The sequence below is a fragment of the Sinocyclocheilus anshuiensis genome, unplaced genomic scaffold, assembly GCF_001515605.1.
Source record: "Sinocyclocheilus anshuiensis isolate Anshui unplaced genomic scaffold, SAMN03320099.WGS_v1.1 scaffold445, whole genome shotgun sequence".
In the NCBI taxonomy this organism is placed as follows: Eukaryota; Metazoa; Chordata; class Actinopteri; order Cypriniformes; family Cyprinidae; genus Sinocyclocheilus; species Sinocyclocheilus anshuiensis.
Genome location: NW_015540852.1, coordinates 157,567 through 170,116, shown reverse-complemented (window position 1 = coordinate 170,116; position 12,550 = coordinate 157,567). Strand labels below are relative to the sequence as shown.

General features: G+C 38.6%; 1 protein-coding gene across 1 annotated transcript in view; it reads right to left on the bottom strand.

Moving 5' to 3' along the window:
* Positions 1 to 11,657, bottom strand: part of ano1b (anoctamin 1, calcium activated chloride channel b) — a 65,627-nt gene extending 53,970 nt beyond the window's left edge. The window contains exon 1 of the mRNA XM_016485211.1: positions 11,576 to 11,657. The gene's annotated coding sequence lies outside the window, so the exon portion shown is untranslated. The remainder of the gene's footprint in view (positions 1 to 11,575) is intronic.
* Positions 11,658 to 12,550: the final 893 nt, after the last annotated feature.

The window sequence follows — 12,550 nt, the reverse complement described above, 5'->3', positions numbered from 1 at the left end:
CGTATGCTGTATGTGCATAGGTAGCTAGCAAACAAGGAATACAGCTGTTAAGCTAATAGTCACATTTAGCTGAGTAAGATCATGATTGAGAAATGTTGGATACTGCTGGAAATGCTGCTATGGGGTATCCTATTTAATAATATTAATAATATTAATAATAATTTATGCATTTAGCAGACGCGACTTACAGTGCATACAGGCTATACATTTTCAGTATGTGTATGTGTGTTCCCTGGGAATTGAGCCCACGACCTTTTGCGCTGCTAACGCAATGCTTTTTTTTTGTTTTTTGGCAAAAGGATTACCATTTGCATTTATTTTTACTATAAATTCCATGGTTAAACTATGGTTAGTGTAGCCAAAACCATGGTTAATAATTTGTGGTTACCATGGTTAGGTAAAATCATTGTTAATTTCCGTAAGGGTTGTGTTGTTTTCTGCCCTAGCTCCCCCTAAACCTATTATAAATGATATGATTATTTTATCTGCTAAATTACTACTGTAACTTTACAGTAGATAATGATGTACTTTAGTATACAGTGTTTTGAGTGATGATTGATGAGCAATGGGCTGCTGCAGCTTAACTAAGTAAACAAAGACAAAACTACAATAGCATATTTACAGATGAAACTGACCTGCACTTGAAATCCTGAACAGTAATTTTGCTTCTCTGCTCCACCTGTGCGCTTATACAGTCCACTCGAATCTCTTGCATTGATTACTCTGATCTAAACCGTTTGGCGGAGGTGTGGAGCGCGCGCGAGTGCCGAAGTGCATTCCCAATCACAACTAACTGATTCATGATTTATTAGAGATTTATTATCGAATGTCGAATTCGTAAAACAATCGCTTTAGTACATTCGGCAGGCAATTATATAATAAATTTAATATTAAAAAAGCGGGCAAAATCAGCTGCCAGGCCACCGGGAATTGTCCCGGTTCTCCAGATGGCCAGTCCGCGCCTGATTTCCACAGAAACACGCAGAACGTGCAGGATTCATATATTGTCTTTTTGCTGCTGAATATTTACAGACCCTAGTCCATATCGCGTTTTGATTCAAGTGTACTGACCTACTTTTGATTTATTCATCCAAATGTTGCATATTCCGTGACATTCTGTGTTATAGGAGTTCCAACCAGTCCGTGTTTTCCGCATCGCGAAAATCATAGGGCCGTATGTCTCATATTTTAGAGTAGTCAGAGCAATTTGGGAAAGAAATCAATTAAATCTGTATGTGGATGTGTGTAAAGATCCAAATGTAACCCCCTTTGTAATCGTTAACATTTTCATAAGTAACTGTAATTTAATTACACATTTTTTCTTAGTAACTTTAACTGATTACAGTTACATTTATTTTGTAATTAAATTACGTAACGCCGTTACATGTAACTAGTTACTCCCCAACACTGCTGACAGAGTTATATTATACCAACAGAGACTTCTTTACCAGATCGTCAACGGTGCAGCCTTACCCCAGAGGATTCAACGAGGGTGCACATCTGAATATTGCAGGAATGGCAGACATTCACATACTGACTTTGACTCTTTCTATGAACATAGCAAACCTTCATACAGAGACACTAGTGGCAAGAAGTACTATTATGAAGCACACAGCTCATGACTCTCTGGATCTTTCTTCTCGTTCTGACCATGGTCAGGGTGACAGCTACTCAGTTATCAGTCTCCAAGTCCTGGACACGTGCATCTCACCGTCACATGTTCATTGGCGCCAGGGAAACTGCCGGTAGTTGAAAATGAGGGCCAATTGCCAACTTCAACTGACACCAGGCTCATTGGTAACATGGTTGAACATCATGTGACTTCAGACACTGTTCAGGTCGTGACACAAAAATGTGTCACTTGTAATTGAAGACCCAGTAGTTCATGCATTTGTTGATACTGGTGCTGATGGTTCTCATATAAGTGAAGATCTCAAGATGTCTACTCCCACTTTACGTCAAAGACCCTTGGTGAAACAGTTCATACCTCTGGCATCTATTTCTGATTACACTTTAGACAGTGTGTACTTTGTCAGCTAATGTCACTCTGGGAAAACTTACAATGGTTGTTCCTGCTCTGTCAGAGGCTGTAATCTCTGCAAAACTTGTGTTGCACCATGCAGGTTTGCAACCAAATGGCTACACCGTTGTGAAGACTCAAACAGACGATTTGCATGGACTGTGAAGAAAGAAGGGCTTAATTTATTTGAAGGTGGTTAATCCTTCTGCAGATGACATTTCCCTGCACTGTGTCACTCCAATTGGTACTTTTCATTAAATTTCTGAGAGTGATCAAGATGGTTTTGTGATAATTGACAAAAATGTGAATAATTTAAACATTCAAAATGTTTTTGGTTCCAGTCAAGCATCAATGCCCAAGTCAACTGTTCTGCCAACACTGCTCTCAAGGCAGAAATTCACCATCAGGTAGAAATACTCAATGCACAAGACATACTAGAAGACAGTGATAGTCCTTGGTTAAGTCCAGTAGTGATGGTGAGGAAGAAAGACAATACCTACAGATTTTGCATTGACTATCACAAACTGAATTCCATAACCGTTACTGATGCACACCCGCTACCTCCAGTGGACGATAATCTTGATGCTTTATCAGGGCCTCAGTATTTTTCTACCATGGACATGTCTTTGGGTTATTGGCAAGTAGAACTAGATCCAGATATATGGACAAAGACTGCCTTTACCGCTGGAGGCAGACTGTATCACTTTAAGTTGATGCCTATGGGCCTTAAGAATTGTTACAAAGGAGGCTCCCACACTACAGCTCTCGCGCCACCAGAGTGGTACTGTCTCGTCACAAGAATAGTCCGCCAACATTTGAAAGACTTATAGAATTAGTCCTTAAAGTTTTGCATTGGACAAAGTTTGCCATTTATGTAAACTACATCATTTGTATGTGGAGTGATTTTGAGGATCATATGCAAAACCTCAGAGACATTTTGACCAGGTTTAGAGAAGCAGGTCTCTAGCTTAACCCTACAGAATGCCAGTTTTGCAAGGCATCTGTAAAGTACATGGCTCATGTTGTCTCGAAGGATGGGTTGGCTCTTGACCCAGCTCATAGTCAAAAAGTAAAAGATTGGCCGACTCCTAAATCTGCTACTGAGGTATGAGCATTTTTGGGCTTGTGTAGTTTGAGCGATTTGTATGAGACTATGCCTTTAAAGCTCAACCCTTAAACAGATTAACCCACAAAGATGTCCATTTTTAATGGACCGATGAGTGTTCAGCAGCCTTTCAGTAACTGAAAGACGCTCAGATCCATGGCATTCCCTAACTTTGACCAGCCATTTACACTGAGTAAAGATGCATCTATTGGCACAGCTATTGGTGCTGTCCTGTCTCAAATTCTAAATGGCAAAGAGCGGGTTGTTGCATATGCTAGTCACATACTTACTTCTACCGAATGAAAATAGTCCACCTATGACAAAGAACTGTGGGAAATAGTTTGGTCATTTAGGCATTTTAGTCACTACTGCCCTTTTTCAATTGTCACAGATCACAAACCTTTTGTTGGGCTGAGGAAATTGAACTTTGATGTTGATCCCACAGGACGTACAGGTTAGTGTGCTATGGAGCTTGATCGGTACGATTGGGTGATCGTTCACAAAGATTGCAAGAGACATTCTAATGCGGATGCCATGTCTCAAATCCCTGTAGTTTCTTCTACGACGATTTTACTTTACTTGATCCCTGTGCTGGACACTACAGTGCTGAACGCACACTCAAAAAAGCTCAGAGTTTGTGCTTTGGCCAGGAATGAGAACTGCCATTGAACAGTATTGTGAGTCGTGTGAAGCTTGTAGGTCTCGGAAAAAGCCTGTTCCTCAGCGTAGGGCACCTCTCCAGTCTATTAGTGCTATGAGACCTTTTCAGTTTGTGTGTATCGCTGAATTGCCAGTCACTGATATCACTGAATTGCCAGTCACGTCCAGATGAAATAGGTATGTGCTGGTAGATCAAGATCATTTTACCAAATATGTCAATGCATATCTTATGGTAGACCAAAGAGCCAGTACAGTAGGACAGTTGCTGTGTGAACAGTACATACCTGAACATGGTGTTCCATAGGAATTTTTCTCTGATCAGGGCCGTCAGTATGAGTCAGAGATATTGCAGGACATCTGCAAGACACTAAAAATAAAAAAGAAGAGAACTACGCCTTACCATCCTCATGGTAATGGCATGGTAGAATGATTCAATAGGACTTTTGAAGTTTTATTTCATAGTGATGGCGAATGGGACCAGTATTTATCTGCAGTTGTACTGTCATTTAATGCTACAGTATGAGTCAGAGATTTTTCAGGACATCTGTAAGAGATTAAACATCAGTAAAAAGAGAACTATACCTTACCACCCTCGTGGTAACGGAATGGTAGAACGGTTCAATAGAACATTGAAGGATCAGTTAGCGAAGGTTCTTTTTCATAGTGGTGGTGAATGGGACCAGTACTTATCTGCAGTTGTACTGTCATTTAATGCTACACCTCATTCTAGCACTGGTTACTCACCATACTTTTTAGCTCATGGTCATGAATCTTGTTTACCTGCACGTTACTCACTGCACTGCACTAACTTCCATGTGTGCTGATCAAGATGTAGACACAATGGTTTGGGAGTTGAGACCACCATACACAGCTTTGTCAGGTTCTCACTCTTTGACATCAGGAGGGCCATTGGTTGGTGAGAATAGGGCCTCTGTACTTCCCTCATGTATGTAGGCCTTCAAGTCACGTGTCACAAGTTTCACATTCCACTTCAATTGGTTGAACAGGCCTCATCGGTGGTTGGAAAACATGCTTCTGAGGGTGTGGTAACTCATTTAGGACGTTTTATTAAGAACGTTTTCATGTTGAAGATTGATATAGATTGCAATTTTTGTCATTGCTTTTAAAGTTTTACATTGTAAGGACATGTGAATTTTTTTACATTGTGTTTTTTTTCCCTTTTCTTCATAAAATCGGTGTTGGTTTTTTGTTATGTTAGAAAAAAATAACACAACAAAACAAAACAAAACAAAACACAAGAGGTGATGACAATTTACTTTGTACAATGTTTACAAACTGTTTGACATAACCTGTTGGTATGTTATCTCCTCTAGCCACTGTGACATTTCAAAAAATGTGACATTTATTTGTTCTCTGTATGTCTTAAATGATTTTTGTATGGTTATTTTGTCTACGTAAATTGAAGTTATTGTTCAGGGAGAATTGGCATGTGTCAAATCAAGTCAACTTTATTTGTATAGCGCTTTATACAATACTGGTTGTGTCAAAGCAGCTTTACAGTGTCAAACAGGAAAATAGTTTGTCAATAATGCAAGAAGACAATAGCAGTCATTTTTCCAGCTAAAGTCAGCTCATTAATGATTCAGTGATGTCATCATCCAGTTCAGCTCTCTTCCAGTAGTGTCTGTGCAATCAGTCAAGTGTCCCCACCTAACCAAGCCAAAGGAACCAAAACTCCATCAAAAACCTTGGGAGAAACCAGGCTCAGTCGGGGGGCCAGTTCTCCTGTGGCCAGACCAAACCAGCATGATGTGGTTTAATTCCAGGCTGCAACACAGGTGCTGTCTTGGTCTGTCGAAGGTTCTTATCTGGTTCCCGTGGTCTTGTGCCGATGGTTGTCGAGGTGATGAGGTCTTTGCAAGGGAGCTGTCTATGTTGTATGCGTGGGTCAAGCTAGAAGTCTTCTCGGGTCCTAAAATCTGTACCCGACCTGAATCACTTCTTGCCCGAACCCGACGTGCATTAGTGCTGGGTGGTATACCGGTTCATACCGAATACCGGTGTTTATTTTTGTTATGATATGAATTTTTTAAATACCGCAATACCGGTGTATGTCGCTTAAACAACGTTCGGAGCGCGACACTGTGGTGAGGGAACAGCTGTATGTGTTGCTAAGCGTGAAAGTTCCGAAACTGAAGCTGATCATGTAACGTGAAACCGGTATAATTTTGAAAAATACCGTGATATAAATTTTTGGTCATACCGCCCAGCACTAACGTGCATACATTATTTTTTTCTCAAAAAGAAAAACCCAACCCAAGACAGACCCAATGAAATTAGACCCGAGTCCGACCTGACCCGACTGCATTTATTTTCTAACCCGACTGGACCCGAACGTAAACGGCATTGACGTGTGCACAGCCTGCAGCCATGCAGCCAGTCAGGAAAATCCCGGCGTCCTGCTGACTGATTTGGCCGCTTCTCCATTACTTTAATTTATTTAACATGTATTTAATTTGGTTATTACTTTATATTATTGCCTGCCTGATGGATACAAGTTATTTTTGAGTTCGGCTTTCAGTTGTGACCAGTGGATTTGAAAAATAAACATGATAGCTTGATAAAAATTAAATCGATAGCTTTTCATAGCTAATCTAAAGCATAACTCATGATCATAGCATAATTCATGGCTTCGCTAGTGTTGTCTGCAACCTAATCTCCGGCGAAAGGCTTCTGCACACAAAAAAAGAAAAGCCCTGCAAGAATACGCAGCATAATGAAGCGAGTGAATTTTCCTGATGGATCTCATATCTATAAGATGGATTTCTGTTGGCGAGGTTACAAACGTATGCTCCTTTTCTATGTGCGTTCCTCACTTAATGCGAACGTGCAAGTACACATTCGGGATAGTTTAAAAGAATTTGGGTCTTATCGGGTCCATTTGAAAAAAAAGCACATTTATTTTAAATTACCCGAGACCAGAGGCCGCTAATACCGAACCCGACCCGTATCCGAGGTACTCGTAGAAATTTTGGACCCGAACCCGCTCTGGTCTAGGGTCAGACCTCTGGTTTTCGGATCCAAGTGGACCCGTGAAGACCTCTAGGTCAAGCATGCGCAGTGGAGTGTGCTGAAACAAGGTAGAATGCATGGTGTTCCTAACCCTATGAGCTCTGACAAATAAAAGTCAGTAAAGCTTCACTTCTCCATGTGCATACAGGCATCTGTATTATTCTCGGGAACCCATTCACAAGAGATTGGAGATTCCTCTTATAGTTCACAGTCCCTCTTAAAATATCGTTGGAATCGTTGAAATCATAGATATATAAACACACGTCTCATTAGCATCTGTTTCTATGAACTGCTATACGCAAGCATCCGCCAAACTAGAAAGGTCAAAGCTGGTCTGTGAACACTCGAGAGCAAGTTTACTGTGTGACTGCAACTGTAGTAAGAGCAGAATGAGTGGTGGCACTAGGCTTGCCACCAGGTATGCAATTGTTTTTTTGCTGAGGGGTATGCAAGATCAGTGTTGTCACCTTCGTGTACTCTAACACCATCACAGAAAACTTTCTGCAAGTCAATCAGGGGTGAAAAAAGTGACAAAGATGTGTTCTTTAACTCGTGATGGCCATATATTGCTCACATTTGAGCTAAGCTGTTTTGGAGGGATTTATGGTATTTTTTATTTATTTGCCTCAAAAATATGCATTTCCCTTTCATGGGAACTTCGAACTGCGTCCTCTAGGGTTCGGTATGGGGACGCCTCGTCGCTAGGTTTCTCGCCATGCTGCGGACGCAAGCTTCAGACGAAGAAGTGAATGGTGTGTGCTCCTGGCGCCTATTTATACTATAGTCGCACCGGTAGTGACGTCATGGCTGTCGCCGGCCAACAAGTTGGTGTTTTTTCAATGTATGCTTCAGACACGGGTCACGACGAGGCATCCCCATAGCGACCCCTAGAGGACGCAGTGTCTCGTTCCCTACTCAGGGAACCATGGTTACATAAGTAACCTGAGACAATTTTTGTACATATCATTTATACAAAATTGGAACAGTAAATGTAAAACTTAACTTTAAAGATCTTTGTTTTCTTTTCTTTTTTTTAATTCATGTAGATAATTCATGGAAAATGTGCAAATAAGTGGAAGATTTCTGCTGCCTAGTTCAAAACAAACATAAAATGAAAATGACATGATACTACCACTATGACCAGTAGATGGCTGCAGAGGATCACTCATTGGTTCATTTGCCGTTTCCAATACAGTTATTTTCATGTTTTGCTTTTGAATTTATATTTAGACATTAGAAAATCACTAATATAGCATTTTTTAAAAATCACTTTTTGTCAAAGTTCAGCACTATTTTGTACTGAAGTATGAGGAGTTTTCAAAAGCTCATTGCATGCATGCATTACACAAATGACCTATTCTGAATTCAAAATGGCGATTTTCAGGCGAAATGTGACTAGTGAGCTGTCCTCAGTTTAATGCTTTTTTGTTTGTTTGTTTGTCTTTTGCCTTTTTCTGTTCTGCACGCCAGAACATCTAGAGAACCTCTATTCATTTTGTTTAGGATAGCTGGGTTTGTCCCTTTTTAACCCAGCGCTGGGTTATATTTAACCCAGCATTTTTTAGAGTGCAGATAGAAGCACAGTAAGATTACATTTATTTGAAGGCATTTGTGAGAGCGCGACTGCTTATGAAGCTTCTGCCCGTCTGTGCAACGTCTCTCTACTAATAGTGAAGCTGTGGGTTTTAATTAAAAACACAAATACATTTTCGTTATAACTGTTTCTAAGCAACTTTATTGATAACTCACAGGTCAGCATTGACAATAATACGTTTTTGTTTCTGTGTGCATGATCTGTACGTTCTCCTCGCTTTAGTCAAAATCACGCTGCTCCTCTCCTCACTCCACTCTCATTGCACTCTGAACCCATTACTCTGCTTTGGGGTGGCAAAGCAAATTTTTTGGGTGGCAGTTGCCACCCCGTGCCACCCTCATGGACACGCCCCTTTTTGATGCTGATAGAGCAGTGTGTTTAAAAAAAAAAAGTTTCCCCAGAAATACTTCCCTATTTAAAGCAATATTTCCTTACAAATTGTATTACCAGCATAACAATTTAAGTAAATATAGCTGTGTAAAAGATGATGCCCCCTTCTAGAACAATGTGCATTTATGTTTAAATTGAAAAAAAAATAATTATGTTTATGATTCTCATTTCTTTATCACAAAAAACTGCCACTGTTTTGGAGAGCGAGTCGTCTAGCCTAATCGTCTACAAGGGATCCATGGTGGATGTGGGAAGCATGATGCAGAAGCTGGAGAGAAATGGGCTCTTTTTAATCTCTCTTTTTAACCCATCTCATGGTGTGTGTTATGCTGAACTCTCATATGAGTTTCTAATGGTTTTTGTATTCTTTGCACAGTTCTAAACATTAATATTTAGAACATAGAACATACTTATAGACGTATAGTTCTCCGTAAACTTCAGCACTTGTCTGTTCAGCCTTGTCTCCTTCTTCTGCTGTTTCAAAGGTTTATTAAGCCAGTTCTTATGTATGGTGCCATTTGTTTGCTTACAGCTGCTAATACGAACAAACCTTTAAATCTAACTAATTTGGCTAGTAAGATTATTGGTATTCAATAATATCAGACAGACTAAGTTATCAGACTGTGTCACTTTAGCTACGATTCGGAAAGCACATATAATCCTAAATGATCCAGATCACCCACTCCTTCGGTATTTATGTATTTATGTAGCATAACACATCTGAGGCTAGGCATGCATCTGACACAGCACACAACATGCTAACCTGAAGCTGTAGTGAAAACAGTAGTGGCATCATGCTTTTCTGCAGCAAGAACTAGAAAACTCATAAGGATTGAGGGGGAAACAAAGCCAAGCACAGACAAATCCTAGAGGAAAAGTATCCACAAGAGCATTGAGACTATTTTCCAACGAGACATTGACCACAAACATCCAGTGAATTAGGTTAACATCCTTAAGTGGCCCAATCAAAGCTCATCTCTTCAGACCATCTGAGGAACTGGTTATTTGCAGTTAACATACTGTTCTTATATGAATGTATTGTTTGAGCATTAAATACACAGGCACAAGATAGCATTGACTTTGTCTGAAATACTCTTAAGAAATGCCAAGAATTTTAAAATCTTTTGTTGTTGTTGCTTTTAAAAAATATATTTTTGGATTACTATAAATGTTTTATGTTGAAAAGTGAGAAAATCATATAGCTTGTCCAAATTTGAGTGAAAATTTATTTTCATAATAGTTTTGCATGGTTTTATTGAAGGTAGCAGCACTTGCAGTAATTTGGACAGAATCAGTTATGATCTGACTGACATACTATAAGACTAAATATATTATAACTTTTTCTCACTAAATAAAGAAGAGTAATGTAGTTATGTTGACAACAAGCTGCACAGTATATAAAACATTGCTTTCCATGTTCAACAAGCACACTGCATTTCTGACTGTCATGCATGTTTTACATTCATATTTTGCTTGTGAATATGTTATAGACATGATGCTTTATAACAGTAACTATTAAAAAATGACCCTTGGGAAAAATAAGTACACTTCCATACTTTTAAAAACAGTACTTATGGAAATAATATACTTTAATAGAATACACTTATTTGCAAACTGAATGTAATGTTTTCTCATACTTAACTGGATGTTAATTGCATTTATGGTAAACTAAAATATACTTTAATGTCATTTATAATGAAATATGTATGACATATCTCAATATATTTGGCATTACACATTTTAAATAAAGCTGCCAAATGTTCTATACGTATTTAAAACACAGCAAAAACTTATTAAAACAATGATACTCCTAAAATGTACTTTAAAAGTAAACTTTTAATGTCACATTATTGCAAAGCACACTTTTTAGAAGTCTTCTTAAACAGTCACGAAAGTGTTTCCTTCTATTTCTTTAATATTATATTATCAGCAAGCACATTTTTTTTAAATAAACTTTTAAGATTTTATGGTACACTTCACTTAAGGTACACTTCTTTTTCACAAGGGTCAATAATGTCATGGTAATATGTAAGCTAGTATTTGTAGCAAGCTTGCAGAAATTGCACCTTTCCATATCTATCTATCATAGTGTAAGTGCCCTTTCAATCTCCCCAGTTACACCACAATTTTCCAAATAGCATTTTCAGTTATATATTTTCAGGCTATATCCGTTGAGTCTCTGTATAAGCGACAGCTCTGTGGAAAGATTATACTAACTTTGCAGTTGCAGCTCAAACTGTAACTGAAATATCACAGTGAACTCAGTCCTGCCAATCCTGTCACGTTGACAGAACACAATACACACAATAATCCGTTTAAAAGTATTGTGCCGTAAAGCTCTATGAAATGAGCTCTATGACATTAGATTTCGAGCAAAGACACAATGATTAAGAATACATTGTATATCTTTGCAAATGTCATGCCTTCATATTCTTAGACGAGAAAAACATATTACAACGATTATTATCAGCAAACAGCGACATAACGCAACCTAACGTTAAAAAAAAAAAAAAAAAAAAAGGACCACCTCAGTCTAACTCGTGCAAATTTCGGAAGGTAAAAGTACTCCTGTTATAAATCGAACTACAGTCAAATGCAAAATATTGTGCCGTATCTTAATTTTTTTCTACGTCCATAATAATTCAGTTTTAAATGGTAAATTATACAAATACTTTCTAAACAATTACCTATAGAAAAGTTTAAGTTTATATAGCCTAGAATTTGTAGTTTATAACGTTTAGCGCATTTATATAAAATTTGATTTCAACAGTACCTCAGACAAACAGAACAAAACGGTCCTGAACTCCGGTGACAGTCTACAGGTGAAGCGGGTCCGCGTGAGACAACATCACTGGAGCGCGCGCTCTTCACGCGAGTCTTAAGAAAGCGCGCGGAATAACAGCCTCCCTCCAGAGAGCGCGCGCCTCTCGTCATACGCTCCTCTGTGACTATCTATCTATCTATCTATCTGTCTGTCTGTCTGTCTGTCTGTCTGTCTATCTATCTATCTATCTATTTATCTATTTATATATCTATCTATCTGTCTGTCTGTCTGTCTGTCTATCTATCTATCTATTTATCTATTTATCTATCTGTCTGTCTGTCTGTCATTATAAAGTGTGATTAATTCAAACTGTGTGATGTTTGTATGGTTGTCATTATCATGGCTGTTTTCTTGAGTGGCTCAATCCCTCAGAGATCTGACCCTGGATACAACAGACCGTGGGAAGGACATCGCATCCTATGTTAGAGTTTGAACGATTTCAACAAGTTCTGTTTACAGACTCTCAGATGAAAAGCTGTCATGATGATTTACAGTCCATGCAGAAGAACATCTGCCCCTAAACTCTCCTCATTGTAAACCTTCATTATTCTATTACAAGTGCTAAAAATAAATGAATGAATAAATAAATAAAATATGATTTTTTTTCCCGTTGTCACTGAATTTTCAGTTCACCTTATGAGGTCAAGCATTCGTTGTTTTAGCTGTTTGTGATTAAATCAAATACAGTTTTTCTCAACTGCTTTGGCTCACTTCTCGAATGAAACTTTTTTTTCGTAAATGCAAGTCTATTTGTACATTCTATAGAACCGCACAACAACCTCACGCTGGTGGCAGAGCAGCAGTATTTAACCATCAGCAAGAACAAGAAATTTGCAACATGGTCATAGCCAACAATTCCATCAGGCTAAGAGAGATCCAAAGTGCAAGTAACTATTATCTATTGTAATATATTTTAAAATGTCG